Source organism: Podarcis erhardii (genome assembly GCF_964252035.2).
Source record: "Podarcis erhardii genome assembly, chromosome: 14".
Taxonomy (NCBI): domain Eukaryota; kingdom Metazoa; phylum Chordata; class Lepidosauria; order Squamata; family Lacertidae; genus Podarcis; species Podarcis erhardii.
This window is the reverse complement of record NC_138503.1, coordinates 15,462,683-15,478,219: the sequence shown is the minus strand read 5'-3', so window position 1 is coordinate 15,478,219 and position 15,537 is coordinate 15,462,683. Positions and strand designations below refer to the sequence as shown.

At 44.7% G+C, this 15,537-nt stretch overlaps 1 long non-coding RNA gene across 1 annotated transcript in view; it reads left to right on the top strand.

Moving 5' to 3' along the window:
- LOC309329022 overlaps window positions 1–15,537 on the top strand; it is a 114,034-nt gene that overhangs the window by 66,004 nt on the left and 32,493 nt on the right. The gene's annotated exons all lie outside the window — the stretch shown is intronic.

The window sequence follows — 15,537 nt, the reverse complement described above, 5'->3', positions numbered from 1 at the left end:
CTGACCATTAGGTCCAGTCATGACTGACTCTGGAGTTGCGGCGCTCATCTCGCTTTACTGGCCGAGGGAGCCAGCGTACAGCTTCCAGGTCATGTGGCCAGCATGACTAAGTCGCTTCTGGCAAAGCAGAGCAGCGCACGGAAATGCCATTTACCTTCCCGCCGGAGCGGTACCTATTTATCTACTTGCACTTTGTTTTTTGTGGGGTTTTTTTGTGTGTGTGTGTTTTAATAAATATTTATTAACAATTTTTGAATACAATACACAAAAAAGAAACAATATAACATGTATCTTAACATAATTTCTTAACTTCTTTGGACTCCCTCACGTCTCCCGCTCCTGCGTTCCTCACAATAAAATTTTGCCAGCAATTTATCACCTTGTTTCCATTCTTATTATCTAGTTTTCCCATGTTGTTTCTCTAATTTTAGATATCCTTTGTTCAAATCCTAAGAATTTAAATGTAACCTAGTAATTATCCAAAAAAAAAAATTTATCTTTTCTTAAAACTCGCTTATCTTCATAACTCCATCTAACTTAGTGGTGCCAAATTATTTATGATCTAGCATCCTTCTTAACATTCATACAATTTGCAATATTTTTGTAGATAAATCTTGAATTTCTTCCAGTCTTCTTCAACCGTCTCCTCTCCCAGGTCTCGGATTCTGCCGGTCATCTCGGCCAGTTCCATATAGTCTATCAGTTGCATCTGCCATTCTTCCAGTGTGGGTAAATCTTGGGTTTTCCAGTGCTTGGCGACGAGTATCCTTGCTGCCGTTGTTGCATACATAAAAAATGTTCGGTCCTTCTTTAACACCCTCTGGCCGACAATACCCAAGAGGAAGGCCTCTGGTTTCTTAGGGAAGGTATACTTAAATACCTTTTTCAGCTCATTATATATCATCTCCCAGAAAGCCTTCACTCTAGGGCAGGTCCACCAGAGGTGAAAGAACGTTCCTTCGCTTACTTTACATTTCCAACATTTGTTATCGGACAAATGGTATATTTTTGCAAGTTTGACTGAGGTCATGTACCATCTATATATCATTTTCATAACATTTTCTTTCAAAGCATTACATGCAGTGAAGTTCAGCCCAGTGGTCCACAACCTTTCCCAGTCCTCAAACATGATATTATACCCAATGTCCTGTGCCCACTTTATCATAGCCGATTTTACCGTTTCATCTTGTGTGTTCCATTTTAACAGCAAGTTATACATTCTTGAAAGTACCTTAGTCTTAGGCTCTAACAATTCCGTTTCCAACTTCGAATTTTCCACCTGGAATCCTAACTTTCTGTCAAGTTTAAAAACTTCCTTAATCTGAGCGTAGTGTAACCAATCTCGCACTTTATCTTTCATTTTCCCCAAACTCTGCAATTTCCAATTGTCTCCATCTTTTTCTAGTATTTCCCAATACTTTGGCCAATTGGCCTCCATATTGAGTCTTTTTCGGGCCTTAGCTTCCAATGGTGAAAGCCACCTTGGAGTTTTATTTTCCAATAAGTCTTTATATTTTGTCCAGACGTTAAACACTGCTTTTCTGACAATATGGTTCTTGAAAACCTTGTTAATCTTAACCTTGTCATACCATAAATATGCATGCCAACCAAAAGCACTGTTAAAACCTTCCAAATCCAATACATCAGTGTCTTCAAGAAGTAGCCAGTCTTTTAGCCAGCAGAAAGCTGCTGATTCATAATACAACCTTAAGTCTGGCAGGGCGAAGCCCCCTCTTTCTTTCGCATCAGTTAATATCTTAAACTTAATTCTGGGCTTTTTGCCCTGCCAGACAAATTTGGAAATATCTCTCTGCCACTTCCGAAAGCACTCTGTTTTGTCCATAATCTGTAATGTTTGAAACAAAAACAGCATTTTTGGCAATACATTCATCTTAATAGCAGCAATTCGGCCTAACAAGGAAAGTTTCGATCTTGTCTATCTACTTGCACTTTGACGTGCTTTCGAACTGCTAGGTTAGCAGGAGCAGGGACCGAACAATGGGAGCTCACCCCGCCGCGGGGATTCGAACCGCCGACCTTCTGATCAGCAAGTCCTAGGCCCAGCGCCACCCGCGTCCCTATTTTACAGTGTACAGGTCATTAAAAGGCTATTTGGGATTAAAAGTATGGCAAAGAGCTAGGATTTTTACATGTGTTGTGTGATGATCACAGTAGACCAGTGGTTCCCAACCTTTTTTTGGCCATGCCCCACTTAAGCATCTCTAAAATCCTGACACACACACCCCAGTGACATATAATACTTGTTATTCAAAAAGTGAAGGAAGCCTAAAAGGCCATTCACTCTGAATAACTCATTCTCAAATTGCCCCCCTTAAAAATCAAATTGCCCCCCTGTGGGGCGTGTGCCCTACTTTGGTAACCATGGCACTAGACTGAATTATTGGTTGTTAAGTGTGGTTGGTAAAGAAGCTTTAGTCATCCAGTTCCTAGTAGTAGACCGTGATGCACAGAACTTTGCCACTTTGGTGGTGATGTCATGACTGGAGTGTGACAAAAGGAAGATGCCTGTCACGTCTTCCCTGCCACCAGTTCTGGAAAGACTCCAGGAACTTTGGAAGAGGAACCAGCTGCGAGCTGTTGCCAGCTTCTCGGTGGGACTCCTGTGGTTTCTTGCCTTCTTGCAGGACTGAAGCCATGACTCAGCAACAACTGCCACTCCAGCCCCAGCTGAATTGCATCACCCAGCTGGGCTGGTTCATTGACTATGCAAAAGCCTTTGACTGTGTCGACCACAGCAAACTATGGCAAGTTCTTAAAAAATGGGAGTGCCTGATCACCTCATCTGTCTCCTGAGAAATCTCTATGTGGGACAAGAAGCTACAGTTAGAACTGGATACGGAACAACTGATTGGTTCAAAATTGGGAAAGGAGTACAGCAAGGCTGTATATTGTCTCCCTGCTTATTTAACTTATATGCAGAATTCATCATGCGAAAGGCTGGGCTGGATGAATCCCTAGCCGGCATTAAGATTGTCGGAAGAAATATCAACAACCTCAGGTATGCAGATGACACAACCTTGATGGCAGAAAGTGAGGAGGAATTAAAGAACCTTTTAATGAGGGTGAAAGAGGAGTGTGCAAAATATGGTCTGAAGCTCAACATCAAAAAACGAAGATCATGGCCACTGGGCCCATTACCTCCTGGCAAATAGAATTGATGCTTTTGAATTATGGTGCTGGAGACTCTTGAGAGTCCCACGGACTGCAAGAAGATCAAAGCTATCCATTCTTAAGGAAATCAGCCCTGAGTGCTCACTGGAAGGACAGATCCTGAAGCTGAGATTCCAATACTTTGGCCACCTCATGAGAAGAGAAGACTCCCTGGAAAAGAACCTGATGTTGGGAAAGGTGAAGGGCACAAGGAGAAGGGGACGACAGAGGACGAGATGGGTGGACAGTGTTCTCGAAGCTACAAACATGAGTTTGACCAAACTGCGGGAGGCAGTGGAAGACAGGAGTGCTTGGCGTGCTCTGGTCCATGGGGTCACGAAGAGTCGGACACGACTAAACGACTAAACAACAAAACAACAACAAAAGCTGGGCTGGTAGAGTAAAAGCTGGGTGTCTGCTGGAGCGAGGGTGACAGAAAAGGGGATGACTTCAAAGTAGTATTAGCAATATAGTAATGCTGATAGTTCAAGGAAAAATAAGTAGAAAAGATGCCAAATCCTGGTTGGGGGCAAGTACTCCATGGTGAGCAAACCCCGACAGTGATTTAACATCACGAAACATGCAGCAAAGTGTGAAAATATAGGTTATTAGATTTTAAAAATATGTCTTTCCAAGTGGGTTCCAAAAATAGTCGCCTCTTCTCCCAGCATAGGAAAAGACCACACAATCTGTAGGCTAAAAATGGTTTACTTACAAACTCCCCAAAGGTCAAGTTCATGTGCTTTATTATACATCAGTCAGAAAGGTTGCACGTGCAGTAAAATTTGGTTTAGTTCCAAAGTGGTTAAAGTTCCTAAATTACTGTTATGGGAACTCAATAATGGCTTGTGAGAGCCAAGTGGCTAAGCAGAACAACTGGTTTAGCCTCTTCACAGGTTGAGTTCATCTGGTAACCTGGGGAGGGAACAAAGACTTGATTACCTACTTCCTCCCAAGGTGAGGGGAAGTGAACTTACCTGGCAGGACAGCTCACTCTATGGTCTTAACCCCTTTGTGCATAAATTAGACTTAAGCATGTTGGTTATATGAGACTGGTTACCCCACAAATATGCGCTCAACTGTTTTAGCAGCAGACTACAAAAGCAGATCACCAGCTGACTATTAACAGAAAAGGTTCCTCCTGTCTGCATAAGGCTAGCAGCAAAAATATGTTTGCAGCAAACATTTGAAAGTTAAGATTCTGATAGAAGGCACCTGCTGAATCCCTACTGGCAAAGCATTCGCAGGCCCTGTTTTGTGTCCATGTCAAATGAGCCTCCCCAACTCGGGACAACCAGCAACGCTCCTACAGATGATCTCAGTGGCTGAGCTGACATTGAAAGGTTCAGGCTATCCCTAAGACATTCTGGACTCAAGTTATTCAGGGATTTGTAAATTAATACAAGGATGTGGAACCTGGCTCAGTAGTGGATAAGCAACCTGTGCAGATGCTTTAACAATGGTGTTGCATGTGGGCAGCTATGTGCCCCCATCAGAAGTCTAGCTGTTGCATTCTGCACAAATTGGAGGACTAGAGCAGGATCAAGGGCAGCCCACAGAAAGTGCATTGCAGTAATCCAGTCTCAGTAACGCTAGTTGCTATAAGACACTTTGTTCTTTTCACAACAGCTGCTCCCTGAAAGGACTATCATGCTTTCAGTTTACAAAAGACAAAACAACTTGTAAGGTTGCACGCAGACTCAAAACTTTTTATAACAGTAAGCTCTCTGTCTGTCTGTCTGTCTGTCTGTCTGTCTCTGTCTCTCTCTCTGTGTAAATATATATACAGTGGTACCTCAGGTTACATACGCTTCAGGTTACAGACTCCGCTAACCCAGAAATAGTACCTCGGGTTAAGAACTTTGCTTCAGGATGAGAACAGAAATCGTGTTCCAGTGGCGCAGCAGCAGCAGGAGGCCCCATTAGCTAAAGTGGTGCTTCAGGTTAAGAACAGTTTCAGGTTAAGAACGGACCTCCGGAACGAATTAAGCACTTAACTGTATATATCTAATGTGTTTGGTTGTAACTCTTCTCTTGGTTTCCTATAATATGTAAAATGGGTTAAGAATGTTGTAGGTAAAGGGTAAAAGGACCCCTGACCGTAAAGTCCAGTCGCGGACGACTCTGGGGTTGCAGCGCTCATCTCGCTTTACTGACCGAGGGAGACGGCGTTTGTCTGCAGACAGCTTCTGGGTCATGTGTCCAGCATGATTAAGCTGCTTCTGGCGAACCAGAGCAGTGCATGGAAACACTGTTTACCTCCCCGCCGGAGCGGTACCTATTTATCTACTTGCACTTTGAAATGCTTTCAGACTGCTAGATGGGCAGGAAAAGGGACCGAGCAACAGGAGCTCACCCCGTTGCAGGGATTCGAACCACGACCTTCTGATCAGCAAGCCCTAGGCTCTGTGGTTTAATCCACAGCACCAAATTCTTCCAAATGTCTCTTCTCCTGCTGTGCAAATTGGTGACTGGCATAGTAGACTAGCTTAATATCAGCTTTGTCATTGTCAGTTACAGGGCAAGATATGATCTTAAATGGTATTTGCATTTAACCTGCAGGAGGCTTTTTTTAATGTCAGTAGTATCAGCTGGTAGAAGGAGACCACAAAAGATGCAAAGGTGAAATGTGACCGTTTGTCCCATTATATTCCATTGCTGTATAGCTCAGTTGGTTAGAGCATGGTGCTTATAAAACCAAGGTTGCAGGTTCGATCTCTGCTATGGGACAGCTGCATATGGGGGGTTGGACTAGATGATCCTCCAGGTCCCTTTCAACTCCATAATTCTGTGAATCCAGAGAAAAATCACTTCTCTAAAGCTCACATTTGTTTTTTTGGAGGAGAGTGGAAGTCCTCAAATTTTCTCACTATATTTTGCTGATGGCGCTTTTTGCCTAGATTTTCTTGGTAAAGCAGATCACTTCTGCCTTCGTACCTTCTTGCACGACTGCAATGAATTATGAAGTAACGGGGGCATTCTCTGGAAAAGTTTGCATCATTAATATGAGTGGCACATGGGCATCATAGCATGTCAGGGGCTCAGGAGCAGAGGCACAGGGAAGATGGGAGATGGAGAGCGAGGGCGAGGAATCAGAGGGCAGTGTAGGAGGAGACAGTGGTCCGAGGGATTCCATAAGCCTCTCCAGCGAATCGGAAGATTCACAGAAGGGAGCGCCAGTGGCCAGGGGCAGGGGGGTCCCAAGGGGAACGTCCCAGGAGCAAGGGGGCAGCAGGGACTCCCAGAGCAGTAGTTGGAAATCAGGACCAGCTTCCCCACCAGAGCAGAGTGGGGGGGAAGGGTCTCAGGCATCGGGACCAGTACTTCCCCCACCAGGGAGAGAAGACGAGGCAGAGCTGACCACGCCTTCCTCGGAGAGTCGTACAATGGAGGGGAGGTCAGATCCGGCCAGTGTCACGGAAGAGGGAAGCAGTGATAGAAGCAGTGTAACGGTTAGGAGAAAGGTCACTGGGTTGGCGCGAGAAGCAAGTTCAAATGTACAGGAGCGCGGGACAGCAGAGAGTGAGGATTGGGAACCGGGTCCTAAAGCACGCCGGAGGCAAGGGGAGGAGCTAAGCGACTCAGCGTCGGAAGAGTCCAGGAAGGGCAATGCCCCAGAGGGCAGGAGGACCCAGAGGAGGAGAGAGCAGCGCAGAAGGTGGAGCAGGGCTAGGATCTTAAACTGGTGCGGAAGGGGAAGTGATTCAGATAGGACTTCGCCGATCTAGAGTCTAGACGTAGGGTTGCACGCTCTGGTTTTAAAATGGAAATTATACTTCAATAAAGACTTTTGTACATAATATCAGCCTGGCGTTGGTCCTCTGTGAGCTGGGACCTAGAGGCAGCCCTGACACAGCACATTTTTGTTTAAGAGAGATTTCCCACAATGCACACGTATTGGTGGCAGATTGCTTTGTCTCATTAGAAGGCTTCATACCCAAACCTCAGGTAGGAAATTATCAAATAGCATTCCAACTTCTTTATCAAATAGTATTCCAACCTCTCTCCTGCTATATGCCAATGATATGGTCCTTCTGTCCTCCTTGCAAGTAGGTTTAAGGAGTGTGGGTAATAAGGGGGTTTTTTGGCTCCCAGTACGTTTCCGAGCACAATTCAAAGTGTTGGTGCTGACCTTTAAAGCTCTAAACGGCCTCATCCCAGTATACCTGAAGGAGCATCTCCACCCTCATTGTTCAGCCCAGACACTGGCAGTTCCCTCCCTGCGAGAAGTGAAGCTACAGGGAACCAGGCAGAGGGCCTTCTCGGTAGTGGTGCCCCCCCCCCCCCGTGGAACGCCCTCCCATCAGATGTCAAAGAAATAAACAACTATCTGACTTTTAGAAGACATCTGAAGGCAACCCGGTTTAGGAAAGTTTTTAATGTTTGATGTTTTATCGTGTTTTTAATAATCTGTTGGGAGCTGCCCAGAGTGGCTGGAGAAACCCAGACAGATGGGCGGGGTATAAATAATAAATTATTATTATTTCTGCAATAAGCTAGTTTCTGCACACAGTCACTTACCTGGAGCTGAAATAAGTGGAAGGCAACAGCTTCTAGAGGGACCTAGCTTAGGAAAGGCTGTTCCACATCTCTAAACCTAATACCCTTCGGGGTTTTTTTTTCTTTTTGAGGTAGTATACCAAGAATGAGTTAAAAGGGAGATTTCCAGGCAATAAAGTTTTTTGTATCGCAACTCCCCTTATTATTTATACTTTCTGCATACCCTCCAACATGCCACAGCGAAAAACCGGGACGCACATCTTCAGGGACACACTCCCGTGTGAGTCACATGACTCATGTTAAATTACGGCGCCCCGAAACAGGATGTCCTGATTTAATCAGAGCAGTTGAGAGGTATGCTTCTGTTTTCTTTAGATACTTGAAGAAGCACAGCTGATAGGCCATATCATGTAGTTGTGATACTTTGATACAGGGAAGACAGAAGTATTGATAAGAAAGACACCAAGAACCAAAGAGTGAGGATAAAAGTACAAGGAGATACATTGTGATGTGTGTTTTATTTTCCATTTAGCTTTTTTCTTTTCTTTTGCTTTTACTCTTTGCTATTTTTCTAGAAAAAGAAGTGCTGGAACTCACCATGAACGCCATTCTCTTAGAATGGCAATGGCAGCCACTGGGAAAGTGCTGGAACTGAATTCTGTCAAGTTCCAGCTGGAAAAAAATCCTGGTTTTACTTATTTGCTTTCATTTATTAACTTACAATGTTTGTTGAGCTTGGAAATAGAAACTTGCCTACAGTACAAAGGTGAAGTTCTCACTTGTTGCTCAGCTCATTTTTGCACCTGGCCCCAACCACCAGGATGTGGCCTCCAGGAGGTTACTTAAAAGAGAATGTGGCCCTTGTTTTTCCCATTCCTGACATAGATGCTAAATAGCATTGGGAACAGGGCAGGACCGTACGGGAGACGGGAGACATTCAGATAACCTAGTTGTTTCCCAATAATCCCAAGTTGTTTAGGGCAGCAATGGGGAGCCTGTGTCATTTCACAAGTTGTGGGACTATGATTCCCATCATCCCCGAGCATTGGCCATGCTGACTGGGAGACTGATAGGAGCTGGTGTCCAGCAACATCTGGAGGACCAAAGGTTCCCCATCCCTGGTTGATAGCTTCATAAATCAAGAATAGAACCTTAGGTTTGGCCTGGTAGTAAACAACCAGAGCAGTTGTTTTTACAATGCTGCTGCAAATTCACAGTAGCTTATTCTGCTCCACAACCTACCTGCTGTGTCCTGCATAAGCCACAGTTTGTGGACCAACCTTGAAGGCAGATCTCCCTCAGTCTGTCCTTGCATGATCCTGGCTGCTTTGGAAGCAGCAGCAGCAACAACAACAACAACAATTTATTATTTATACCCCACCCATCTGGCTGGGCTTCCCCAGCCACTCTGGGCAGCTTCCAACAAAATATTAAAATACAGTAATTTATCAAATATTAAAAGCTTCCCTAAACAGGGCTGCCTTCAGATGTCTTCTAAAAGTCTGGTAGTTGTTGTTCTCTTTGACATCTGGTGGGAGGGCGTTCCACAGGGCGGGTGCCACTACTGAGAAGGCCCTCTGCCTGGTTCCCTGTAACTTCGCTTCTCGCAGTGAGGGAACCGCCAGAAGGCCCTCGGCGCTGGACCTCAGTATCTGTGCAGAATGATGGGGGTGGAGATGCTCCTTCAGGTATACTAGACCGAGGCTGTTTAGGGCTTTAAAGGTCAGCACCAACACTTTGAATTGTGCTCGGAAATGTACCAGGATCCTGGTTCAGGTGTCATAACAACCTAACCCTTTCTAGAAAGATCTTCTCACTCGCACTAAGGAAAGAAGAAACTATTGTTTGCACCAGCAAATGGCTCATTTATAGTAAGTCAGGAATCCCAGTTTCTCGTGATGTGAGAACACAGTCAGATTCTGCAAAAGCTGGAGCTGGTCAGGCAGCCATGACAGATTATGGTATGTCTCTATTTGTTTGTTGGTTTGTTTTATTTGAGAGTTTAGTAACTTTTATCATCATCATCATCATTATATATGGGGTAAATCATATACATATGCAGAATGCCACTATGCAAATATTGTTTCAGTAGTCTTCTGTATGGTTAACCAGTGTTCCTAACAGTGCATATGGTTCAACGTTATTTTGTTTTGTTACAAGCAAACTCAATTTCTCAATCAATCTTATTCTGTCAGCTTTACTGCTTGAACCACTTCCCACATCCTTAAAATCCAGTCCTCCAATGTGGGTTTGTTTCTTTTTTCTTCAGTTATAGCTGATGGCCATGTGGGCAGCTATTATTACTATCTCTCTACCTCCTTCCAAGACAAAATCTTTAACGTAACCAAAGAATATAACTAAAAGATCTATATATCCAGTTATAGCTTGACTTTCTCTTGTTGTAGTCTTTGTACGCTATACTTTTAAGCATGTTTTTTTTAATATATATATATAATAATAAGCCATTTCTCCACATTTTCACAGGTCCCTGAAGACTCTTCAAATGGCAACAAAGATGTGATCTATGCCATACGCTCCACATAGTCTCACTGATATTCCCTCATTTGAAGAGTTTGGTAAAATAGGCTCCCAGAAAGTGTGCCATTGAGAAAAACATAAGCTATTTAAAAAACTGTCAGATTGTATATAAACGGCGAGATTACAAAACCATGGAAAAGAGCGATTCCAAATCCAATTTGGAAGAATAAATAGGAAGCCACCGTTTATTCCAAAATGTTTTCAGATCTCACGTCATAAACCCTGGACGTGACATTTATTTTGTATCTCTAGTCCCGAAACCATTTCACTGTGAGCCAAGAGCTTTTCATTCATTGGAGGAATGAACAAACAGAAGCAGAAAAGGGACAGAGGAAACGAGGGGGCTCAGAATGCACCCCTGGCAAATATTACATGATGCAAGCAACAGTTTTGTTATAGTTACCCTGCCTCTGGGTGGAATGGGTCGCAAGCTACGGTTTCAGGGCGTGTTTGCTCAAAGGCAGCTCCATGAATGGAAATAGTCTTTTGGTTATTTGCTAAAAAGCTCTGTGCACTCAAAGCCTTGGGAAGCTAGCATATGCTCTTGAATGGCTTCCGCTCTGTCTGTGAATCGACTGGCTTCCTGTTGTTAGCATAGACCGGTGGTTTTCAAGCAGCGTGCCATGGCACCCCAGGGTGCCTTGAATGATGGTCAAGGGTGCTGCGGGCAACTGGCCTCTGTCCTTCTTTCCTTCCCTCCCACCTCTGATGCCCTCTCGTGTCTCTGCCTCCCAAAGGCTTGCACAGCTGTTTATTGCAGCAGCTCTGACTATAAGCTCCGCAGGCGAATGGTCCCTCTCTATGGGGTGGGAGCCAGAAACAGCTCAGAGACCAGGGCGGCGGCAGCAGCTGCCCAGAGGACTCCCTAGGAGAGGGAAGAGGAGAGGAGGCTGAGGGAGGATGTTTGAAAAAGGGTGAGGGGCTGTCAGCCCTGCAGGCAGGGAAGAATAATAATAATAATAATAATAATAATAATAATAATAATAATAATAATAATAATTTATTTATACCCCAGCCACTCTGGGCGGCTTCCAACAAAGTATTAAAATACAGTTGTCTGTTAAACATTAAAAGCTTCCCTAAACAGGGCTGCCTTCAGATATCTTCTAAAAGTCTGGTAGTTGTTCTCTTTGACATCTGGTGGGAGGGCGTTCCACAGGGCGGGTGCCACTACTGAGAAGGCTCTCTGCCTGGTTCCCTGTAACTTGGCTCCTGAGCCCCACAGGGGTGCCTCAAAAAGAATATGGTTGGTCTAGGGCAGGGGTTGGCAAGGTTTATCGTGCCTGGGCTGGATCGGTCATGCGGAGATTCCTCCGTGGACCGGATCGAATGTGTGTGTGTGATTTTTGGCGTTTGCGAGTGCGCAGACACGATTTTCAGCACCACGGAAGCAAGTCCCTGCGCCGCGCCGGTTTAGCGCAGCACGCGAGCGGGCAACTCGGTTCAGGGCTGGCTTGTGGGCCAAACAACCTCCATGGGCCACTTTTGGCCCATGGGCCTTAGGTTGCTGACCCCTGGTCTAGGGGTCAACTCAAAAAGGTTGAAAACCTTTGGCATAGACTGTCAGTGATCTAGTCCTTTCAACCCAACCACACCGGATGCGATTTATGCCTTGTTTCAAAAAGGGTAGTGGCCGACCAGTCACACTGTTGGAGTCACTGTCAAATGGTTGCGATGTTGCAGTCAGCCGGGGAAATTCTGTCTATGGTATTCTGCCCATAGGAATACAGTGGTACCGCGGGTTAAGTACTTAATTCATTCTGGAGTTCCGTTCTTAACCTGAAACTGTTCTTAACCTAAAGCACCACTTTCGCTAATGGGGCCTCCCGCTGCTGCTGCCACGCTGCCAGACCACGATTTCTGTTCTCATCCTGAAGCAAAGTTCTTAACCCGAGGTACCATTTCTGGGTTAGCGGAGTCTGTAACCTGAAGCGTATGTAACCTGAGGTACCACTGTATCAGAATAGACATTTTCCGCTCCTGCTGCCGTACCATGGAATGCTCTTCCTGCTGCCATACACATGTATCAGGAGAAGCGGCCAGGGCTTCCTGGAGGGTGGCGCTGTGGTCTAAACAACTGTGCCTCTTGGGCTTGCTGATCAGAAGGTTGCTGGTTCAAATTCCCACAACGGAGTGAGCTCCCGTTGCTCTGTCCCAGCTCTTGCCATCCTAGCCGTTTGAAAGCACGCCAGTGCAAGTAGATAAATAGGTACTGCTGTGGTGGGAAGTTAAACGGCGTTTCCGTGCACTCTGGTTTCCATCACGGTGTTCTTTTGCGTCCAAAGCGATTTAGTCCTGCTGACCACATGACCCGGAAAGCTGTCTGTGGACAAACGCCAGCTCCCTTGGCCTGAAAGCAAGATGAGCGCAGCAACCCCATAGTCGCCTTTGACTGGACTTAACTGTCCAGGGGTCCTTTACCTTTACCTTATCAGCATCACTTCCTTCTGACATCTTGTAATGACAGATCTTTAGGCCCAGGTTTTCCTCCCTCCATATGACCGGGCCCTGTTTTGTGATTCTGTATTCTCCACAAATTCCTTTTATTAATTCTTATATGATCTTATATGCTTCTAAAAACTGTTTCACTGGCTCTCTGTTGTATTTTTTATACAATATTGCATATTGGTTTATATCATGCATTGCTTAAGAGTTTTTAAAAACATTAAGTGGTTTATAAATGCTTTTAAATAAATAAGCTGAAGGACCAAAAAAGTCACAACTGTCATTTGACATCAATGATGGCCCAGTGGCGGTTGTAGGCCAGTTTTAACATGTATTGCAAATTTTATCTGTTCCCTCCATTCCTGATGTTTTGTCATGATCTGGTTAAAAAAACAACCAACCTCCATTTCATTTCTCAGAAAAAGCCATCAACAGAGATAAAGGTATTCCGCTGTTCATTGTTGCCTCTGTCTTTGGGTCTTGTGTGTAATTCATTGGGCTTTGCTGGGTTGTGATGATTTTACATTTACTTGGATTTTTGATATAATAATAATAATAATAATAATAATAATAATAATAATAATAATAATTTATTATTTATACCCCGCCTATCTGGCGTCCGGGCAGAATGATGGGGGTGGAGACGCTCCTTCAGGTATACTGGACCGAGGCCGTTTAGGGCTTTAAAGGTCAGCACCAACACTTTGAATTGTGCTCGGAAATGTACTGGGAGCCAATGTAATTTTTCAAGACCGGTGTTATGTGGTCTCGGCGGCCGCCCCCAGTCACCAGTCTAGCTGCCGCGTTCTGGATTAGTTGTAGTTTCCGAGTCACCTTCAAAGGTAGCCCCACGTAGAGTGCATTGCAGTAGTCCAAGCAGGAGATAACCAGAGCATGCACCACTCTGGCGAGACAGTCCGCAGGCAGATAGGGTCTCAGCCTACGTACCAGATGGAGCTGGTAAACAGCTGCCCTGGACACAGATTTGACCTGTGCCTCCATGGACAGCTGTGAGTTCAAAATGACTCCCAGGCTGCGCACCTGGTCCTTCAGGGGCACAGTTACCCCATTCAGGACCAGGGAATCCTCCACACCTGCCCGCCTCCTGTCCCCCAAAAACAGTACTTCTGTCTTGTCAGGATTCAACCTCAATCTGTTATAACCACCATATTAATTAAAGAGGATATGGGTTTAAAATTGTTTGTATATGGGAAACTAATAGGGACTTGCAAAATAAGAACAATAGCCTGTGTAGGAAAATTAGCACTCTTTAGAAAAACATCCTTAAAAATCAAGCAAAAAATTGTATTTTACACCTATTTACGTAGCAAAAATGGACAAAAAGTACTTACTTACTTACTTACTTGCCAGATAGGGATGAAGAGGCAAAGGGTATTTTCCCCACATGGTAGGATTACATAGAAGCTTCTAAACACTGAGGTTCTGTTTTCATTGAAATTTCAAAGATAGCAGGCAAACAGGGAGGTGGGGGACTATGAAAGCTAGCTCTATTGAACTTATTTAGTGGGAATAATTAAGATCCATTATACACTGACAGGAGGAAGAACATGAACTGCCAGATTCTGGAAGGACTTAAGGGGAATAAGCCTTCAAAAATGATATATGAAGGTTTGGGAAATTGCACTTTACACTGAAGCTCAAGCAATGTGTCTGGATTGGCAAAGAGAGAGAGACATTTTAAGCATGTTGCGAATGTTCATAACTTATACAAATTAGTCTAGCAATGAAAGACCCATGCTAGGTAAAGGTAAAGGGACCTCTGACCATTAGGTCCAGTCACGGACAATTCTGGGGTTGCGGCACTCATCTCGCTTTATTGGCCGAGGGAGCCGGCGTAGTTTCCAGGGCATGTGGCCAGCATAACTAAGCCGCTTCTGGCGAACCAGAGCAGCGCATGGAAACACCGTTTACCTTCCCGCCGGAGCGGTACCTATTTATCTACTTGCACTTTGATGTGCTTTCGAACTGCTAGGTTGGCAGGAGCTGGGACTGAACAACGGGAGCTCACCCCGTCGCGGGGATTCAAACCGCCGACCTTCTGATTGGCAAGCCCAAGAGGCTCTGTGGTTTAACCCAAATAAGTCTATCAATGAATGACCCATGCTAGTCACCTTCAAGAGCATATGGCTATATAAGAATTGTGTGAATTATGTACCTCCCAAAGGATTTCCTCTGAGATGAAGCTGTGCACCTTTCTGCTGGTTTTTATTTTATGTGGTTGGAGGCTTTCAGACCTCAACATATTATTTTATATTGTATCTTAGCAAAATAAAGACAGAACACAGGGCTTGAAGGCAATAGTTCTACTGCACTGTTGCCAACCAGCAACTGGGTTTCAGAGGCAACAGTGGGCTTTGAGATTGCTATTTTCAGGTAGGATCCCATTTCATACCACCACATTCAGGTTAAGCAAATACAAGTGATCTTCCACAGCAAACCTGCTTCCGCCCTTTTTCTTTTGTAGTAAGGGAAGTGACAAGAAAATGCATTGGAAAGTGTAGGGCAACAGTTGGTTGATGCATCTTAAAACTTCCTTGCAAACTAATCAGAATGAATGCTTAATAAATAGGTCACCTGGAAGCGACCACAGTGTCCTTGTCTGAAATCCTGAAGAGCTGTGTGGATATTAAGCTAGATGAGACATGGAGAAGTTTTGGCCCTTTAGATGTTGCTGAACTACAACTCCCATCATCCCTGGCCATTGGCCATGCTTGCTGGAGCTGATGGGAGTGGTAGTTCAGAAACACCTGGAGGACCAAAGGTTCCCTACACCTGAGTTAGATGGACTTTGTGCAAGACTATTTCCTAAGTTTTGGTAAGTGGCAGTAATTGGCAATCCATCCCCCAAGAATTTTGTCTAAT